The sequence below is a fragment of the Aethalodelphis obliquidens genome, unplaced genomic scaffold (genome assembly GCF_003676395.1).
Source record: "Aethalodelphis obliquidens isolate GAN/ISIS:26980383/991018 unplaced genomic scaffold, ASM367639v1 scaffold73, whole genome shotgun sequence".
Taxonomy (NCBI): domain Eukaryota; kingdom Metazoa; phylum Chordata; class Mammalia; order Artiodactyla; family Delphinidae; genus Aethalodelphis; species Aethalodelphis obliquidens.
In genome coordinates this window covers 1,069,646-1,089,962 of record NW_020838017.1, presented here as the reverse complement: position 1 = coordinate 1,089,962, position 20,317 = coordinate 1,069,646, and the positions used below count along the sequence as shown (strand labels likewise).

The following is a 20,317-nucleotide window of genomic DNA, read 5'->3' as shown; positions in this document are numbered from 1 at the left end:
TTGGCTTGTCTACCAGCCAACCGAAATATTCTACTTTGTTCAAATTTATATTATTCTATATGAGGAATTTACTTTTCCTCTACTATAAAAAAGAGATATTTCATAAAAGAAAATTTGATTTTCCACTATCCCAAGAAATCTCAAAAATATGGGGAAAAGGTATATATAATCAAGCTGCCTCTATTGACATTAATCTTTTATGAATTTGAACATTATTCATGAAGCTCATTATCACTCAATAAAGAGTGACACATCCTCTTTTTTTTTAACATTTTTATTGGAGTATAATTGCTTTACAATGGTGTGTTAGTTTCTGCTTTATAACAAAGTGAATCAGTTATTCATATACATATATCCCCATATCTCTTCCCTCTTGCATCTCCCTCCCTCCCAACCTCCCTATCCCACCCTTCTAGCTGTCACAAAGCACCAAGCTGATCTCCCTGTGCTATGCGACTGCTTCCCACTAGCTATCTATTTTACATTTCGTAGTGTATATGTGTCTATATATACACTACCACTCTCTCACTTTGTCCCAGTTTACCCTTCCTCCTCCCCGTGTCCTCAGATCCATTCTCTAGCAGGTCTGCGTCTTTATTCCGGTCTTGCCCCTAGGTTCATCAGGACCTTTTTTTTTTTTTTAGATTCCATATATATGTGTTAGCTTACAGTATTTGTTTTTCTCTTTCTGACTTACTTCACTCTGTATGACAGACTCTACATCCATCCACCTCACTACAAATAACTCAATTTCGTTTCTTTTAATGGCTGAGTAATATTCCATTGTATATATGTGCCACATCTTCTTTATCCATTCATCTGTTGATGGACACTTAGGTTGCTTCCATGTCCTGCCTATTGTAAATAGAGCTGCAATGAACATTGTGCTACATGACTCTTTTTGAATTATGGTTTTCTCAGGGTATATGCCCAGTAGTGGGATGGCTGGGTCGTATGGTAGTTCTATTTTTAGTTTTATAAGGAACCTCCATACTGTTCTACATAGTGGCTGTATCAATTTACATTTCCACCAACAGTGTATGAGAGTTCCCTTTTCTCCACACCCCCTCCAGCATTTACTGTTTGTAGAAGTTTTGATGATGGCCATTCTGACTGGTGTGAGATGACATCTCATTGCAGTTTTGATTTGCATTTCTCTAATGATTAATGATGTTGAGCATTCTTTCATGTGTTTGTTGGCAATCTGTATATGTTCTTTGGAGAAATGTCTATTTAGGTCTTCTGCCCATTTTTGGATTGGGTTGTTTATTTTCTTCTTCTTATTTTTTTTTGCAGTACGCGGGCCTCTCACTGCTGTGGCCTCTCCCATTATAGAGCACAGGCTCCGGACGCGCAGGCTCAGCGACCATGGCTCACGGGCCCAGCCGCTCCGCGGCATGTGGGATCTTCCCGGACTGGGGCACGAACCCGCGTCCCCTGCATCGGCAGGCAGACTCTCAACCACTGTGCCACCAGGGAAGCCCTGGGTTGTTTATTTTTTTGAAAATGAGCTGCTTGTAAATTTTAGAGATTAATCCTTTGTCAGTTGCTTCATTTGCAAATATTTTCTCCCATTCTGAGTGTTGTCTTTTTGTCTTGTTTGTGGTTTCCTTTGCTGTGCAAAAGGTTTGAAGTTTCATTAGGTCCCATTTGTTTATTTTTGTTTTTATTTCTATTTCTCTAGGAGTGTCAAAAAGGATCTTGCTGTGATTTATGTCATAAAATGTTCTGCCTATGTTTTCCTCTAAGCGTTTTATAGTGTCTGGATTTACATTTAGGTCTTTAATCCATTTTGAGTTTATTTTTGTGTATGGTGTTAGGGAGTGTTCTAATTTCATTCTTTTACATGTAGCTGCCCAGTTTTCCCAGCACCACTTATTGAAGAAGCTTTCTTTTCTCCATTGTATATTCTTGCCTCCTTTATCAAAGATAAGGTGACCATATGTGCATGGGTTTATCTCTGGGCTTTCTATCCTGTTCCATTCATCTATATTTCTGTTTTTGTGCCAGTACCATACTGTCCGGATGACCGTAGCTTTGTAGTATAGTCTGAAGTCAGGGAGCCTGATTCCTCCGGCACCATTTTTCTTTCTCAAGACTGCTTTGGCTCTTTGGGGTCTTTGTGTTTCCATACAAATTGTGAAATTTTTTGTTCTAGTTCTGTGAAAAATGCCAGTGGTAGTTTGATAGGGATTGCATTGAATCTGTAGATTGCTTTGGGTAGTAGAGTCATTTTCACAATGTTGAGTCTTCCAATCCAAGAACATGGTATATCTCTCCATCTATTTGCATCATCTTTAATTTCTTTCATCAGTGTGTTATAATTTTTTGCATACAGGTCTTTTGTCTCCTTAGGTAGGTTTATTCCTAGGTATTTTATTCTTTTTGTTGCAATGGTAAATGGGCGTGTTTTCTTAATTTCACTTTCAGGTTTTTCATCATTAGTGTATAGAAATGCAAGAGATCTGTGCATTAATTTTGTATCCTGCTACTTTACCAAATTCATTGATTAGCTCTAGTAGTTTTCTGGTAGCATCTTTCGGATTCTCTATGTATAGTATCATGTCATCTGCAAACAGTGACAGCTTTACTTCTTCTTTTCTGATTTGGATTCCTTTTATTTCTTTTTCTTCTCTGATTGCTGTGGCTAAAACTTCCAAAACTATTTTGAATAATAGTGGTGAGAGTGGACAACCTTGTCTTATTCCTGATCTTAGTGGAAATAATTTCAGTTTTTCACCATTGAGGATGATGTTGGCTGTGCATTTGTCTTATATGGCCTTTATTATGTTGTGGTAAGTTCCCTCTATGCCTATTTTCTGGAGGGTTTGTATCGTAAATGGGTGTTGAATTTTGTCAAAAGCTTTCTCTGCATCTGTTGAGAGGATCATATGGTTTTTCTCCTTCAATTTGTTAATATGGTGTATCACATTGATTGATTTGCCTATATTGAACATTCCTTGCATTCCTGAGATAAACCCCACTTGATCATGGTGTATGATCCTTTTAATGTGCTGTTGGATTCTGTTTGCTAGTATTTTGTTGAGGATTTTTGCATCTATGTTCATCAGTGATATTGGTCTGTCGTTTTCCTTTTTTGTGACATCTTTGTCTGGTTTTGGTGTCAGGGTGATGGTGGCCTCATAGAATCAGTTTGGGAGTGTTCCTCCCTCTGCTATATTTTGGAAGAGTTTGAGAAGGATAGGTGTTAGCTCTTCTCTAAATGTTTGATAGAATTCTCCTGTGAAGCCATCTGGTCCTAGACTTTTGTTTGTTGGAAGATTTTTAATCATAGTTTCAATTTCAGTGCTTGTGATTGGTCTGTTCATATTTTCTATTTCTTCCTGGTTCAGTCTTGGAAGTTTGTGCTTTTCTAAGAATTTGTCCATTTCTTCCAGATTGTCCATTTTATTGGCATAGAGTTGCTTATAGTAATCTCTCGTGATCCTTTGTATTTCTGCAGCGTCAGTTGTTTCTTCTTCTTTTTCATTTCTAATTCTGTTGATTTGAGTCTTCCTCCTTTTTTCCTTGATGAGTCTGGCTAATGGTTTATCAATTTTGTTTATCTTCTCAAAGAACCAGCTTTTAGTTCTTTTGCTCTCTGCTATCATTTCCTTCATTTCTTTTTCATTTATTTCTGATCTGGTCTTTATGATTTCTTTTCTTCTGCTAATTTTGGGTTTTTTTGTTCTTTCTCTAATTGCTTTAGGTGTAAGGTTAGGTTATTTATTTGAGATGTTTCTTAAGGTAGGATTGTATTGCTATAAACTTCCCTCTTAGAACTGCTTTTGCTGCATCCCATAGGTTTTGGGTTGTTGTGTTTTCATTGTCATTTGTTTCTAGGTATTTTTTAATTTCCTCTTTGTTTTCTTCAGTGATCTCTTGGTTATTAAGTAGTGTATTGTTTGGCCTCCATGTGTTTGTAATTTTTACAGTTTTTCCGGTAATTGATATCTAGTCTCATAGCGTTGTGGTCAGAAAAGATACTTGATACGATTTCAATTGTTTTAAATTTACCAAGACTTTACTTGGTGACACATCCTCTTAAAAAGAACTGCCATAATAGAAGTAGCTACAATCAGCTCATTTCATGTAGAAAGCCAGGGTCCCATTTTTTCCTTGGTACTCATCTGCTGAACAAGGTCAGGAAGATGTTGATAGTGATTTCACATATATTTGTTCCAGTAAAATGGTGAAACAAAATGTGACGTGACTGATAAAGGCAGAATAGAAAAATCAAATAGAGTGTGATTATCAAATCTTGGCTATATTTCCTAGCTTCAGAATATAAAATAATTGTGGGATTTTTTTTTTCCTTGACGTTTAGCTCAGTAAATGTTTCTGATAATTCAAATGCAAATTTCCAATTTCTGAGATAATTTATTTTCATTATATTGTTAACGCTTAAGGTAAGCTACATTATACTTTCCATTTCACAAAAGATTTCCCTCCCTGGAAGAACTTATTTGCATTATTCAGATCTGAGAGTTATAAATGTCAGTGAAGCTTGACAGTTGTTTAAAACAAAATTCAAAGAGCAGGACGCTCATGGGTCTCAGCCCTGTGCATTACGTGAGCTTTCCTCTGTTGCGTAACTATAGCCTGTACAATGTATCTTGGTCCACTACGTACATAGCCATGGTCAAGTAGGACACACAGCATAATAAAGTGTGAAAGGTAATGCAGTGGGCTTGCTTAGCAAATATGAATGAGTGTCTCCTCTGAAATAGGCACTTTGCTGAGTGCTGGAAATGTGCCCATGGATGAGACAGATGGAAACTACATTCTAATAGGAGAGTGAGGGAGGGGAAGAAGGAAGGGAGAGAGGGAGGGACGGAGGGAGCAATCACAGATCAACAGCTACAAATTTAGAGAAAAAGGATTAGTAATTGATATGAACGTTAATAAAGAACTGAAAACTCAAATTTGGAAATGAGCTAGCCATTCCCACTATTTGGATGACAGTTCAAATTTTATACCTTATGCGTTCTTCCTTGTGTATTATTGTATCTATTATATATCTAGCATGCCAAATTAAGCCAGATCTTGTTTGTCAGAGAACTCAAATTTTGAATCTGAGCTGAGACTGGACTTGAAGTGGAGTTTACCCGCAAAAAAGGGGGATTAGGAAATGAATATGATAAACAAGATAAAAGATAGAAAGTATAAGTTGCTTTGAGGAGCAGTCTTATTTAAAATACTGATAAAAACTAGGCAAATACATCAAAGGCTAACTACAAATATTTCCTATGCCAGGGTTGGGCTAGTTTGCTTGAGCTGCAACCCGACCACTCCTCATCTAATCTTCTGTAGGGACCACTGGTTGTCTTCCCTCAGCCTTTCCCCCAGACCATCTTGACAGCCCCAGGTTTCTATAGAGGATTTCATAATGTAAAGGAGAAATACAGATTTTCCTGATGTGGAACCCATGAACTAGGTGAGGCCAAATAGAACATTTCACTCCCCTTGACAAAAAATAAAATTAGTTAAGAGTTGGCATTATGACTTAAACTGATCCAAGGACGGAATTTTGAGGCTTTTTTTCTGAAAAATTGGGGACCGACATGCTCACTCTCCTTATGAATGGTGTGATATATGGTAGTGAAGACAGGAACTGCTAAAACTATTTTATTACACATAGGGAAGGAGGATGACACAAGAACAAGAGAGGAGCTGAATGAATCAGAGGTAAAAGCTGGAACCTGAATCAGATCACACCTGAAATTTGCACAATTTTCACCCTTTTCAGTTGCTGGCTTCTTAGCTGAGCCTGTCATTTCTGTGAATCTTTTAATCCAGTTGAGTTCAGTTTTCTAATTAAAATTTCTTCTGTCTATCCATGACGGAATCCTCTTTGTTTAGATTTTTATACATATGGAGACTGTTTGTTCCCTTCATTGACTCTGCTATCCTGGGCAGACAATGGATTTCTTTTCTAGCCTCACCCATTCTTTCCATCTCCCTGACCTCCTACCACAGGGAACTGCTCAGCTATGTGTCTTAATACCCTCCATGAATCAACAGCCCAGACCAATTTTCATGGAATCACTCTGGCATCAGGAACCCATATTCTCTGACACCGGTAGGCTTTGAGGGAAATAGCTATAAATTACTAAAACTTCTCTCCTAGACTACAGCAGGGTTGAAAACTGGATAAAATGTCCTTGGCCTATCGGCATATATTCTGAGTTTAATGTGATGTTTCTATAAGCAAGTTATATTTTAGAAATGAATTACTTTCTCTTCAAGTTTGAAGATTTTGGTTATTGAAATTAAATTACTGCCTAAGTCCTGCATGAACACAAATCTAGCTTAAATATTGTGTCTCCAGGTAGATGAGACTTTCTTACAGCATCCAGTTGGAGGAACACTTCTGGATGAATTAAAAAATACATGGATATGATATGAATAATTATTCATGAAACAGACATTTATTAGTGTTCCACCTTGTAGCACACACTACTCTAGGTCCTATGAAGTCCATATTAGGAATTATAAAAACTCATGTCTGCTCTCAGGAACTCATATACAAACAACAAATAATAGTGCAGTGGGATAAAAGCGTCACCATCATAGAGACACCAGTCATACGAATGAGCCAAAGATGGTTCCTATATATTGGCCTTTGTTTATTTCTTTAGATCAGACTGAGATGTATTCCCTGAAAGCTCAACAGTGACAAACTCAAATTTTTACCCATCCAGTTGTGAGCTTGTTAAACATCACTAAATTGAGCAGATTTTTAGCCTTTTAGAGTCTCTCTGCTTTCATATCCCACAAAACTGCACCTAATGCCTGCTAGCCAAAGATAAGATAAAACCACAAGACAACAAAAAACACAAAGCCACTATTTCCCTTGGGAGCCGTCTGCCAAGAGAGTCTTTGCCAGGCTGCTGAGCACATCCTCTAGAGGTAGAAGGCCCTCTCTGAGCCCCTTGCCCTCGAGGTCTCGCCCCCTCCCTTCTAGATGGTGGCTCCCACCCCTTAAGCCTCCAGACTTCTGATGCTGGAAGGTACCTCCTCTGCATGCATTCCATCAAAATAAAGATTATGAGTACTACTGCCAGGTCATATCTGTTTTCCTGCTTATCCCTGAAATCCTCAAACACTGCCTAAGCACATAAGCCAGATTCAGTGAGAGAGAAGAATATAGGAAAGTTGAGAGGACAAAGAAGGGGATAAAGGCAATCACAGTCATGGGGACAGAATGTACAAAGTTCTGAAATGTAGTACATTCTGGATATGAACTTTCAGGAATTCAGTGTGATTGGAGTGTCAAAAGCAGAATGTGAGAAATGAGATTAGACAGGTACACAGCAGATAGAGCATGTCATGCCAAGAGGTTTGTATTTATCCTGGCAGCAATGGAGGTCTGTTAAGGAATGTTAAGCGAGGCAGTAAGTGATCAGAATTGTATTTTAGAAAGATCCACCTGGAAGCAGTGTGGAGAATGGTTTTGAGGAAAATCAGCACCAGAAAAAGTTTGCCCAAATAAGAAACCATTACAGTAACATCAGTGAGAAATTATGAGGCCGTGGACAAAGGTGTGAGAGAGGTATGGAAACAATGAGTGTTTTGGGTTTTTTGTCTTTTTTTTAAGAACAAGAATCGAGAGGATTTTTTGATTGACTTGACATAATGGGTGAGAGGATATGAAGAGAAAAAGATGACTTCCTGGAATCTGGTTTGGGTGAATGGCTGCATTGTAGTGTATAAATTAAAGCTGAAATAGAAATCTCAGAAGAAGGAATGGACAGATTCTCTGGTTGGAGGGCCAACATTAATTTCAACTTTGGACATGTTGAATTTGAGGTCTTTGGAGTCATTTAGTCATTACCATTAGAGAACTGAATAGAGCTGGGAGTCCAAAATTCAGAAAAAATCTGTATATGATAAAAATTTGGATCTAGCCTATGAGCAGTGGTTGAAGACACAGAAGTGATGGGATTGTCCAAAAATAGTTATGAAATATAAGAATCCCGGATGGATTCCAAGGTACAGTGATATATTAAATGAATGACTATAGAGAGAAGAATATACAGAGGAGAGGTATCCAGGAAAGAGAGGTGACATGGACGTGAAAAGAGAAGAAATATACAGAAAGAAAGAGAGAAATGAAAAGTTTCCACAACCTCCTTATAAGATCAACTATTCAATAACTTTAAATTTAAATAATTTTTTGTTCTTTATTTTGAAATATCAAAATAATTGTGATCTCATTAGTATCTTTGAGCTATGCTCTTCAGATTGTGAAGTGTGGTCCACATGCTTCAAAATCACCTAGGAGTGGGGTTTAAAATTCAACTCTACTCCAGAAATCTGAGTCAGTGATAAGGGATGTGGATCCAGGAATCTGACTTTCCTAGCTTTCCAGGTTTAGTCCTACTGTCTTACAAGGAATTTGGGGTAAGAGCTCCATTGAAGTGAAACTAAAAACTAGGATTTAGGATGTGAGGTTTGATGTTTAAAGATCTTTAATCCTGCTTTCTGCAGTGCTCAGACCAAGACTGTAAAAAATGGTTAACTGTATAAGAAAGATCAACCTAGTCATCAGTTTCTGAATCAGACTGAGAAGTTGATATATTTAGAAAACAAAATAGTTTCCTTTCATGAACCATTATCTATATATTTTTAATGATCAAAGTAAGATCCATAAAATGTCAATCTGTGTTGTAATTAATTAACAAATGGAAATGAGAGTTTCAGCTATTCCAGCCAAAGCCAGTAGATTTAAACTGTACACTAATTTTTAAGTGAACAGAAACCTTTAAAATATATGTCAAACTGTTCTTTTTTTTTTTAACATGAGGGTTAAAGAATAAATAAGGAGTTGAATGACCAACTCCTGTAATACAAATAATTACATAAGACACTTCATAAGAACAGGACAGATGTCTGGTTTGTCACAGCATGCCCACATTTAGCACAGTGCCTGGTATATAAGCTACTCAATAAATGGGTTTGAGATTCAAACAGAACAGTGTTCAAATACACATCTACCACACAGCAATCCTTTGACCTTGAAAAATAATTGTAACCTCTCTGTTTTAGCCAGGGTTCTCTAGAGAAACAAAACTAATAGAATATATTCAGATATATAGAATGAGATTATGAGGCATTGGCTCAGCAATTATAAAGGCTGAGAAGTCCCACAATCTGCCATCTGCAAGCTGGAGGCCCAGGAAAGCTGGCAGTGTGGTTCCAGTCCAAACTGACAGGCCTGAGAACCAGGGGAGCCAATGGTGTAAGTCCCAATCTGAGTCTGAAGGCCCCCAAACCAGGAGCACTGATTTCCAAGGGCAGAAGAAGACAGCTGTTCCAGCTCAAGCAGAGAGAGCAAATTTGCCCTTCCTCCTTCTTTTTGTTCTATTCAGGCCCTCAACAGATTGGATGATGCCCATCTGCACTGGTGAGGGCCATCTTCTTTACTCTGTTGTCTACCGTTTCAAATATTAATCTTTTCAGGCGACACCCTTACAGACACACCCAGAAATCATGTTTTACCAGCTGTTTGGACACCCCTTTGTCCATCAAGCTGATGCATAAAGTTAACCATCACATTCTCTCAGTTAATTTTCCTGTAAGCTTGTTCTGGCCTTACATGGTGCAGTGCGTGAAAAGTGACTCACAGAGCACAAGCAGTCAAAATATGCAGAGGTAAATTGACCTTGAAGCTATCATAGCTTAAGTCAGGGCCTCTTACTTGCATATGCCTCTTCCAAAGCCTTGCATGGGGCTCTACTAATCGGTTAACGTGATCTGGTTTTTTGTAATGTTTGCAAAAGTAACATATTTTATATTATTTTTATAAGAAAGGGTCCCCTAAATGAGCTTTAGGCCTCACAAAACTTGGCTTTGTCCATGAATATATGATAAGTAGTAGTATTATTCGAAAAAGAAAATTTATACAACCTATAGAAAATTCCTAGCACATTACTGGCACACAGTAAATGTGTTATTTTTTCGTATGTTATAAATTGCTTATTTATAATATAGACTGTTCCAGCAATGTACATGGTAGTTTATAAATATACATAAAATATATAAAAATAAAAAGTGGAAGAAGATATGATAGAAGTTTTCTAACAGAAGAGAGGTAAGATGAATCCATACACATTCTAGCAGTCAAAGCAAAATGCAGTAAAATTAGGTATTTATTTCACTGTGTGCATGAGCAGAGGAAGTGCTAAGTAGAAACTCAACTATTTCCAGTAAGAAGTAAAATATTTAGGAGTTTTTCATTAAAAGAAAACTGTAGTGTACTGAACAATGTCTTTAGGGCATCTTTAGAGTAAAATTAGCAAATGATATCATACATATGTTAAAGACCCCATAAGAAAAGTGTGATAATAATTTTAGCCCTACTTTTTAGATTGTATAAATTATTTGTAAAAGGATGTGAAAAAAGGAAAATTTGTGTGTTTTTGAAGGTAGGTACGGAATTAGTTGTTGAATAAAGATTCTCATTGAGGAGCTAGGAAACGCCAGTTGATTACAAGAGATTTGCATTGTGAGATGGGGTCACAGTCGGATAGTAATTTTATAGCCAAAAAAGGAAAAATTTATTGTGCAGCGACCTGAGTGGTGGGGAGGTAGTTAAAAACTGATACAAACATTTGGGCTGGAGAAATTGACTCCGGAAGTCGTTACACAGAATCCTACGGTGGTGGCGCGTGCCCGCCCTGTGCCCGTCCCGCCCCCCACGTCCCTCGCGCCTTCGCAACCTCACGCCCCACCCCGCCCCACGCCCTTCACGATGCCGCGCCCTTCGCGCCCCTCACGCCCGTCGCGCCCCTCACGTCCCTCGCGCCCTCGCGACCTCACGCCCCTCACGCCATCATGACCTCACGCCCCTCGCGCCCTTCGCTCCCTTCATGCTGTCGCGCTCCCGGCGCCGTCGCGCTGGGCGGGAAGCACCGAGAGCCAGGCGCCGGAGAACGTTCGCCGCTTGTGCAGCTCAGCGAGGGCCAGGCCGGAGAAGGCGAAGGCGGCTGCGTCCCAGAGACCTGGGCGCCGCCAGCTCCGGCCCGGAAGATGATTAAGGAAACTGGGAGCAAGCGTAACATGGCAGAGAAGAGGCAGCTGTTCGTAGAAATGCGTGCTCAGAATTTTGATGTCCTATGACTATGAATTGACAGATTGCAAAGCACGATTTGTACAAAAAACGATGCAGCCTCCATTTTGCTGGTCTCTGGAACATGCTGGAAGCCTTTCGAGACGACGGCCTTGATACACTGGACTCATCCCCTGAGATCAGTGTGTCCCGCCTCGGGACCGACCCTCATCCATATACTGCCAGCGCAGCACGTGCCTTCCTTCTCATGAGTCGGCGTGGACCAGCGCCTCAGCTCCTCCTCGACTTCGTGATTGCCGCTGTGACAGTGAGGTCCGAGGCAAGTTGATGGTATTTTCTGTTAAAGCTGTGTTAGCATGTGTGGTGGGAAAATGCTGGACAAGCTGAGATATGTTTTCTCCCAGATGTCGGATTCCAGTGGCTTAATGCTATTTAGCGGGTCTGACCCGTTTCTGAAGGAAGTTCTAAAGTTCCCAGCAGCTGTCTTTGAAGGGCCATCTTTTGGTTACACAGAGCACTCAGCCTGCACCTGTTTTCCACAGCCGGAAAAGAGAATGCTGAGTATGCCTTTAGACACAGCAATGGCTGGTTCTCCTCCCTGGGGCCTTGTCTGGCTACCTCTCAAGCATAGGCTCGCCCACATGGAGGCGGTCTGCCATCCCGTGGAGTGCTCCAGTTTCCGGTGTGAGGCGGAGTGTTCCTATTCCTGGTTTGAGCGTGGGATGGGTTTCTGGTACCCATGCCGGCAGTGGCCACACCCCCAGCTCTGCCAAAATTGCTCTTTGTGTGGCCATGCCAGTGTCCCTCACGGCAACCAGCACCAGGTGAAGGAGCATCCCTCCTGGGTAACTGCTTTGTGTCTCAGTCTGTGTCCCCAGCAGTTCGTCTGTTTCATCAGTAACAACACTAGGGCCACTTTCCTCATAGATGCCTACCGTAAGTAAGGGTGTAGTGTCATGAAATATTAACACTTACATTTATGACGGGGCTTGCAGGTATGTTGTGTTTCATCACTTGATTTGAAAAGCAGAGTTTTTAAAGTATGGGGAGATGGAGTTACGATGACATTTGACAAGGTCCCTTCTATTCAGTAAATTGGAATGTGACAGTGCTCGCTTTCCAAGTGAAAGGTGTCTTCTAGTTTTAAAATTGTACAAGGGGTACCACCCCCACCCCAAAAGACTTAACTCTCTGAGCTTTAAGGAAGATTTAAAGTTCTTTTTTTCAAGCAAGTTTACTTCGTGCTTATAGGGTTTAAATGTTGCAAAGAAAGCTGCATGAAATGAAATTAAATTTTTGCCTCTCAAGTTGGGGAAATACTGTATTTTACAATTGTCACGTGGATGTCTTTACTTTCTAAAATAGTCTTTTAAATAACAACATTTGGGTGGAGCTTAATGTCTGATTTTTCTGTGGTGTTTATAAATCATGTGATAAGTTCAGCACCAATCATTTTTCCTTCCCTTCTCTCAGTTTATTTCCAGAGTTTTAAAAATGTCGTACTTTTATTTCCAAAAGTTTCTAGAGCCTTGTTTTAAAACCTTTTACTTTAGTTTTTGTTGGTTAGTTTACTGGAAGGTAGAAAAATATAGAGTCATAAGTATAATTCAGGATCTAAGTTCTCAGGCCTGTTCATCCTACTGGAGTTTAAGTACTAGAAAGCTTTGATAAGCGGGGGTTTTTCCTCTCTTTTTTTTTTTCTTTTTCCTAGTTAACCTTCTTAAAAGTCAATCAAGAAGAAAGCAAGTAAGTTCATATCAGGGATTAGTTAAAAACAAAAACCAAACTTTAATCAAGTGTATACTTTACTTCCTACATTTCTGACAATGTCTTAGATATAATTTTTTTATCGGATAGCTTTTCAGTTACGGTTAAACCATGTAATTTTGTTAAACTGAACATCCTATCCTGGGTATTGTTGTTTTGTAAATTCCAGTATTTTGTTTTTGGTTGAGGCGTCATTTTACATTTTTTAAATAAGCAAAGGAAAAAAAATAACACTTAGTAGTTTCTTCTCTTTTTCATTGACTTGGGAGAATTTATAGATTTTCAAATAGTTACTTTTTCTTAAAGTACAAGTATCCCACTGTGTTAATTGACTTGTTAACATTTTCAACTGTTTTTGGTTAGAGTCTAACTCTTTACACTGAGGTAGCTCTTTGCCCTATTACCTTTTTAAAAATTTATTTACTTTTTTATTTTTTTTAACATCTTTATTGGAGTATGATTGCTTTACATTGTTGTGTTAGTTGCTGCCTATTACCTTTCATAATGATTGGATTCTCTGGAATGTATCTACTGAAAATCCTCATCCTAGATATTGGGGCTAGGAGATGAACCTGTTTTTCACCTTAGTTTGAACTTGCTCCTTTAGCTAATTTATAACCCTTATAGAAATGGGAATTTTACGTTTATTTAAAGATAAATGACTGTTTGAATATTGCTTTCTGATTTACAGAGCAGTTTTTCACGTGAAAAACTCTGTTGAATTTTTCCATTGCTCTGTAACATACATAAATTGAAGTACAGAAATCACAAGTGAATTCTTATATTTCTGTTTAAACTTCACAACACTCTTGTGAAGTAAGTCTTATTTCTATTCATTGTTATTTTTATTTCAGCTTTATTTTTTTCTAGTTTATTAGTTCATTTTGGTTATAGTGACTTAAGATTTCGGGAAAAATCAAGTATTATCAGCATGCATAATTTTGAAGCTGGTATCATAAATGTATCAGTTTTGAATTTTGACGAGTATATACATTATGTAGTAGATGCATACTGGTAAGGCCTTTTAGCAATATACGTGTGTGTGTGTGTTGTGAGTATAACTTGTTTTCAAGATTAGGACTATGTGCAACACCCTTGTTCTTTGAGGAAGATATCAGTGAATTTTGAGGCTGATGTGAGTAAAGAAGTTTCCACTTAACAAAAAGATGTGTAATCAGTTAAGTAGTCATTTCTTTGAAGATTGTCCACTGTATCTGTACTAATATTTTGAATGTTTCTCTGTGTTCACAACAGATGAATTTAGCGTGCATTTAACCAGCTTCTGTATGAATTTACATTGTAGATTTGATATGTCTAGTGTTGGTGTTTGGAAGTTTGTTTTGATTTTTCCGAAAGTTTTCATTTAATATTTTATCTAAGTAACTAGTAGTATAATTTCTTATTCTTCTAGTCATTGATCCATTCATTTGCCTTTATTATAGAAAAAAAAAAGCCACACGATACTGTTAAAAAAACAAAACAAAAGAATTCTAGGAAGAAGCCCTCATCGTAGTTATAAAGCATGAAGCATGATGGTGGCTAAGAGGCCCTGATATAGAAGCTCAGCAATTTAAGGAATAAAATGGCATTCCACAAACAAATAATAGGGTAACTTTATCCTTTTCAATGACATCTGTTTTATCCTAGAAACGCTCAATTAAAAATTAACATTTTCTGGTCATTCCCTGGAAGTCCAGTGCTTAGGACTTGGCTCTTTCACTGCTGGGGCCCGGGTTCAGTCCCTAGTTGGGGAACTAAGATCCCGCAAGCTGCGGGGCATGGCCAAAAAAAAAAAAATTAACATTTTCTATGCACAGTATCTAAAACGTGAATCCTCTAGATCAGGAATAGACAAACTTTTTCTGTAAAGAGTCAGAGAGTAAAGATTTTGGGCTTTGCAGGCCATACTGTCTCTGTCACAGCTACTCCATAACAGCAGAAAAGCAGCCATAAAAAATTGGTAAATGAACAGAGATGGCTATGAGCCAACAAAAATTTATTTACAGACCCTGAAATTTAAATATCCTACAGCATGACAAAAAATTATTCTTATTTTGATTTTTTTTCAATAATTAAAAAATGTAAAACCATTCTTAAATAGTGGGCTGTACAAAAAGAGGTGGCAGGCTGGATTTTACCATTAGGATATAGTTTGCCAACCCTTGGCCTACATGTTTTTCAGTAGGGTTCCTCCCCTGCCACCAACAGTAGAATAACTTTGACTAGACCTAGTTATAATGAACCTCATAGATGGCTAGGAGTAGAGTTCTCCTAACCTAAGTCCAAAATGACATTTTATCATTCTAAACAAAGTATCCCAAAATAATAAAGAATTTGTTACATCTTGAGAAAACATTTTTTAGTAACATGTTTTAATAACATTAAGTAAACTTGTCATATTCTCTGTTGGAATTTTTGGAAATAAGCACCAAGATATCTTATATGTAGATAAGGCTTTGCCTTCTTTAAAATTATTTTGAAAAAATCTTAATTCTCCCTCATTTTAATCTGCATGTCTGATTTAAATGCTTAATGATTCTGAGAATATTGATTGAGAATAATTTAACCTTTTTAAACTCCTTAGTTTTATACATAGCAGTTTCTCATTAATATGTAAACATTTATAAAAGTTTGAAAGTAAAAATCATATGGCTTGAACTTTGCTATTCACCTTTCAGTATGTAAAAGGACATTCAATATCTTATTTTTAAGCTCTTCAACCTATATGCAAATAGCTATTTACCAAGTTATTTTAAATAATGTAACAAAATGCCTAAACCCTCCAATCAAAACACAATGCCAGGATCTTGACCTACATCTAAATATTTAGTCTTCTTATGTGATGTACCAACATTCTGAATTTTATGTTTATCATTTCATTATTTCCCAAGTATATAATTTGTGCACATCTACGTATATATATATAGGCAAAAATATATTTTTTTTATGTTTTAACTTTGTAAAAGAGGTTATCACTCTTTATTCAGTCCTTTTGGACTCTACCCACTGACTATAGTGGCACTAAGATTTACTATATATGATATTTCACTGTAGCTTATTCATATTGACTACCTGTAAAATATTCCATTGTGGGAATATAGCACAGTTTATTCTTTCATTTTCCCATTTAGAAGAAATGAGGTTTTTTTGCTATTATGAGAACAGCATTTCTATGAATATTCTTACATATGTCTCCTATTAATATTCAAGAGTTTCTCTTAGATGTGTATCTAGATGTTGAATAGCTAGACCATAGCATATATGAGTGTTCGACTTCAGGAGGAAATGTCAGAATGGTTTCATAGTGGCTGCATAGTGGTTTCACACTTCTATTTACTACTAGCAATGTATAGCAGATTCTGTTGACCCACATCTCTCCTACACTTTGAACAGAATTTCTCATTTTGCCAGTAGAATGCTTATAAAATGCTATTTAAGTGTGGTCTTTATTTGCTTTTCCCTGAAGACCAGTAATCTTGAACTTCTCTGTTTATTCCTTTGGCAATTTTTCTTTGGGGATATTTGTGTTTATATATTCTTCTTGATATTGATCTAGTTGTGTGTATGGTGAATGTCTTTTTCCAGTTTGTAACTTAGTTTTGAAATGTCTTTAATTTAAAAAATAATCTTTGATGAATAAAAGTGATTAACCTTACTATTTTAAGTTTAGTAATCTTCTCTTATAGAAAATTGTTTTCGTGCATTATTTAAGACACCACATGTATGCTGAACTATAAAAATATTCACTTATAATTTTTTTCAGTGTTCAAATGTTATCTTTTTTTAGATTTAGTCCTAAATCCATATGGAAATGATAGTTTTAAATGGTGTGAGGTAGGAATCCAACATTAACATTTTTCTGTATAAATTATTTTTCCAACTCACTTTATCGAACCATCTCTTCATTCCTACTCATTTGTCATACCACCTCTGGCCTATGTCTAATATCTATGCCTACATGGGTCAGTCAATTTCTGATTGATCAACTGGTTAATTTGCTTCTTGTACACAAAAACCACCCTGTCGTATTTGCCATTTCATAAAGAATCATGGTAATTGTTCTGCTTTTACACACACATGTTTGCATGCACAGGTGCACACACACACACACACACACACACACACACACACACACACAATTCTTGGACATTTTAGAATTGTCTCAAGTTCTCTGACATATCCTATTGGAAATTGCACTGAATCTAAGGATTAGAGAGAAATGATATCTTTATAATATACTTCTTATATGAACACAGTTTACCTGTTCATCTATTTAGTCTTCTTCAGTATTTCTCAATAAAGTTTTTATAATTTCCCCAGGAAAGTTCTTAAACATATTTTTGTTAGATTAATTCCTGATTATTTCATATTATCTCTTAGTCTCATAAATGGCATACTTCCTTTATTACATTTTCTAGTTATTTACTGCTGATATACAGAAATGCATTATAGTTTCTACATTAATTTTATACCCAGCTTATAATGCATACTCTCTTATTGTCTTAAATAACTTATCCATGTATTCTTTGGGGTTTTCAGTGTAAACTTAAATATAGACACAGTTCATTAATTTTGGCTCTCTTCGTTACTTTATAAAGTATCTAGGGCTTTAACTTTCTAGGTTCATACCATTTTACAGCCCTCCCCAATTTTGATACATACAGTTTTCATAGCCTTTCAATTCCAAATATTGTTTAAATTTTCATTATGATTTCTTCTTAAACCCATGCATTAGTTAGGAGGCTTTCTTTGTTTCCAAATATTTAGGGATTTCTTTTTTTTAGTTTACTCTTTATTATTTAATTCTGAAGTAATTATTTTGTTATCAAAGATCTTGGTCTGTATTACATCTATTTTTTAATATATTGAAAGTTTTTTTATTTCCTAATACCTAGTCAGTTTTTTAAATGCTTCATATTTGCTTAAAATTAAATGTGTATTATTTCACTGTTAAATACATAAATCTCTTGTGCATTATTTTAATTCTATTTTAAACACATGGTCCATCTGTTCTAATATTTCTGCTTCTGTTCAAATCTGTTACCTTGCAGATGTTTTTTTTTAAATGATTGTGCCCCTCCAGTGTCTTCGTGAGTTCATTTTACCCTAGGAGAAGTGTGTCTGTGGGATAGAGAGTAATTTACTCTGCCTTTTTATAACTTGAATCTCTGCAGCAAAGGGACCAGCAATTTTAAGTGACCTTAAACATATGAAAAGAGATAAGGGAATTCGAAACAAGAGCATAGAACAGCCTAACTACTGTCTTAAGCATTTTGCATGGGGTGAACTTGGACCCATGCTCAGTGGACAGAGAACAGATAAGCCCAAGGGTGGCCCTGTACCTATGTACAGCCCTAAGAACAGATAAGTCCTATCTATCAGAGAACTATAGTCAATTACTCACCTTCCTAAAAACAACTCTTAGGTCTGATTTTCACCCTTCTCCTAGAACACCATGATAAAGTTCAGATTTTTACTTCAGGAGGTCTGGGTGGGGCCCGAGATTCTGCATTTCTCACAATTTCCAAAGTGATCATTATGCTGTTGGTCCTAGACGTCACTTCAAGTGGCTGGGCTAGATTAAAATTCCCCAGTTTAGAGGAGAGAATCAGAAAGCAACTGCCCTAAAGCCATTATTGCCTACTGGTTTTCTGTTTTTTTTTTTTTTCTCATTTCCTCTCAATAAGAAAATGAGGGCTTCTGCACTGTGTTGACTTTATGTATTCCGAAGAACACCTGGACCAGAGTTCTTGCTCAGGGCAAATGTGGAGGCCAACAGGGCAGGGTCAGAGGCCAAACAAATGCTTTCAGCAGTTCTCCTATTTTACCACTGCTGTGCTGGGTTGACTCCTGACACTGCCCTGCAAATATATCTCTCTCTCCCTCCTCCCCCCACCCCCACTCTTCTCCATCTCTCTTTCTAGTTCCTCAGTAAATCTTGCGAAGAGGAGACAGCCAGCACACAAATTCAGCACCTTGGTCAGGGCCCACTAGCTAAACAGACTTGGCAACTCATAGTTTAAAAACTGGCAAATAACTCCCTGTATCCTTTCAGCTATGACTTATTTCCCTCCACCCTTTTACAGTTGGTCTTTACAAGAGTTGTCTATTACTTGCCTGTATTTTTTCTCACCTCTTGCTCACTTTTTAACCCTTCTAAATTGGTTCTTAAAATCCATCACCTCACTAAAACAGTTCTAGCAAAGATCACCAATGACTACATGACACTAAGAACAACAGGCAATGTTTTAGTGTAATGACTAAATTGAAGACTACTAAATTGAAGACTAAACGGATTGACTAAATTTAGACTACTGCCTGTGGAAGATTTGTGAGGATGAAAAGAGTTAATGAAAATGAAACTCTTAAAACAGTACCTGGCACACAGTAAATACACAAAAATATTAGCTATTATGATCTGACTTTACTTTTTGTCACTATTCAACTCTGTTGAGCATTATTTGAATCCTAAAACACTTCTCTTTGGCTTCTGGTAACATGTTCATCTTATTTTATTTCAACTTCTATTGTTATTTCTTCTTTGTCTCTTTTGCAGGCTCATACTTCTCTAGCTGGCCATCAGATGTTAAAGATCCTCAAGTCTAGATCCCATAATCACCTTTTATCTCACTCTAAGTGTTTTCCCTAGATGTTCTTATCTCACCTGTAGCTGCAATTACCACCTCTACACAAATGACTTCTGTTTATCTTTATTCCAAGCCCAGACCTTTCTTTTGATCATCAGACACATATATAACTGCATTTGAAATTACATGAGCACCTCAAATTCAGCATGTCCAAAACTAGATCCATCAACGGTCCTCACTCTAAATATGGATTTCTTCCAGATTTACTATGTCAGTAAAAAAAATCCTTTGTGTAAGCCAGAAACTCACATCAGCATGCAGTTCCCCAACAATCTCTATTGCTTTTACCTCTGATGTGCCTTTAGCATCCGTGCAGTTTTTTCCATTTGCACACCAGTGGTCTAAACTTCTCTCTTCCCTAGCTTCAACTAACTATTGATAGAGAGCTTCTTTACCATCTACACACAACCAGTCTGAATCCTTCCAAATTGTATATCTCATTACAACCAGATCCATCATTTAAAAACATAATCTGACCATGATACATCTCTCTTCAAATCGATCAATGACTTTGCATTGCACTTTGGCAAATAGAAATGTCTTAACTTTACCTATGAGATTCTTTATGAGCTAACCTCTACTTTCTTTGCCAGCTTTGCCTGAAACCACACAACTTTGTTCTCTCTTAACCAACCATACTGATTTCTTTGGTCATCTCTTTCTTGCCACACTCCTTCTCCCTACAAAATCATTGCCTGTACTATCCTCTCTGTAATGTTAATACCTCCTCTCTTGACTTAGATAACACCTACTCAGCCTTTTGAGTTCGTCTCAATTCAAGTGTCTCTTCCTCTAGAAATACTTTCATAATTTCTCACTTATTCAAATC

General features: G+C 37.2%; 1 pseudogene; it reads left to right on the top strand.

Annotated features, from left to right (window-relative positions):
* The first annotated feature begins 11,034 nt into the window (after positions 1 to 11,034).
* On the top strand, positions 11,035 to 12,018 carry LOC113612191 (dystrobrevin beta pseudogene; annotated as a pseudogene).
* Positions 12,019 to 20,317: the final 8,299 nt, after the last annotated feature.